The 1852-nt window shown below is 47.1% G+C and overlaps 1 long non-coding RNA gene across 1 annotated transcript in view; it reads left to right on the top strand.

Annotated features, from left to right (window-relative positions):
* The window catches only part of LOC147030422 (uncharacterized), a 2334-nt gene extending 1356 nt beyond the window's left edge, over positions 1–978 (top strand). Inside the window, exon 2 of the long non-coding RNA XR_015055774.1 lies at positions 68–978. This is a non-coding gene — a long non-coding RNA (uncharacterized LOC147030422). The remainder of the gene's footprint in view (positions 1–67) is intronic.
* Positions 979–1852: the final 874 nt, after the last annotated feature.

Genomic DNA, 1852 nt, shown 5'->3' with positions numbered 1-1852 from the left:
AATTTGCGTCGTATTTTTTCCTTGGAATTTAGTAATCAATTGTCAATTGTCATATTCATCCGCACAGGGCAAGGGGAAGCGTGGCCACCACGATGACCAGTTGCTGCAGTCACTCCAGAAGAGGGTGCACGAGTCTGGGGAGCTCCTCAAACGTCTCGCACAGCCTCAGCCCATCACAGCCACCGCAGCCTTCGCCAACTGCGTGCGTGACAGTCTGGTCACCATGTCTAAGCGCAAGTTCCAGAAGGCAAGGTCACGCTTCACCCCAATCCTCAGTGAGCTGTTGGATGAGGAGAGTGATGAGGAAGAACCCCCCATAGTCCCCACCTTCCCTGCTCCTGCTTCTGTGCAACTAAGTTCAGCACCAGCTACCTACACCGCCACGGCGTCGGAGATGTACCAGCTACCTCCCCACATGTGGAGACACAAGGCACCGGCTGCGTCAGTCTGGGGCTCACAGACAACTGACTATGTGGACCCGTACATGCAGTAGCCACTGTAGCCACAGTACCAACAGCAGCAGCCTCAGTACCAGCGGATGATGCCTCCTCCCCCTCAGCATGGGTTCCAGCCTCCTCCTCCTCAGATCACGCAGCAGCCAAGCTCTGCCTCAATCTGCTGCTGTAGGCTCGGCTGACCAGGTACTGAACCAGAGCCCAAGCGGATTTGACACAAGCGGTCAAAGTCTGTAAAACATCTCTGGACTCTCAGGGATGCTCAACCTGCCCAGCGGTCCTGATGCTGCAAGCACCCCGTGTAGGGAGCTGAAGACACCTCCACCACCAGAGAAGAACAACTAGTTCTCCGTAACAGAGAAGAAGAACAACCACCAGAGAAGAACAGTGACAGTTGTGTACTTCTCAAGATTAGCAGAGACATTGTTTTGGCCATGTTTGTGCCATTTTGTATATACGTTTGACTATTGTTATCATGTTCCATTATTTTTCAGAGCACTAAATAAAAGTTGAGCAAACTCTTCATATGTTATTTGTTGATGTTATTTTTTAAATATTTAATTCATAAACAATAATTAACAATCATAAATTATGGCCTTATCCCTTTTGTCTTTATCCTTTGTAAATCAATGAAACGTAGTTGGTTAAAACCTGTTCGCTGCCCTCATCTGTCCATCAGCTTGACATGGACATCTACTCACCATGGAGTCTGAAACACTGACGGGTTCCTCCTGTGAACCCCTTTTTTATATACCAATTCCCCTAAACGCTGCCAATACGCCATTATACGGTAGCTGTAAGTTAGAAACACGTTCAGTAAGTTCTGTGGTCGTCCGGAAGACGTCAAATATGTCTACATACGTCAACATGCGTTGGAGAAACGTTACACATCGGTTCAAAGCACGTTACTCATAGGTTAGAAATAAGTTTTGGGTAAGCTAAACATTACCTCGACGTGTTTTGACTTATAAGTAACTTACAAGTAACGTGTGTCAACGATCACGTAACGTGCCTACAACTTATGGCCAGCGTATGCAGAACGTGTGAGTCATACGCCGGCATACGTCGAGAAATTTTGAGCATGCATAAAATTTGTCGACGAGCTCGGCATACTACGACATATGCCATCGTGCTTTAGCATGCTCTTAACGTATACAAAACTTACCCATAACGTATTCGACGTGTGCCAGCGTATTTGGCAAATTTTTCATACGTCGGCATACGCTGGCTAAAACGTCAAGGTGTGACAGCGGCTTTAACAAATCTTTCAGGGTTCCATGAAGCAGTTTCTGATTGGATGGACGAGGGAAAGGCAGTGGACATAGTATATCTAGACTTTAAGAAGGCATTTGATAAGGTACCACATCGGAGGTTGTTCGCCAAGGTGAGGACTTGTG

This window comes from Eptatretus burgeri, chromosome 3 (assembly GCF_056783735.1).
Source record: "Eptatretus burgeri isolate ZD-2024b chromosome 3, Ebu_testis_v1, whole genome shotgun sequence".
NCBI classification, from domain to species: domain Eukaryota; kingdom Metazoa; phylum Chordata; class Myxini; order Myxiniformes; family Myxinidae; genus Eptatretus; species Eptatretus burgeri.
This window is presented reverse-complemented; position numbering and strand designations above follow the sequence as displayed.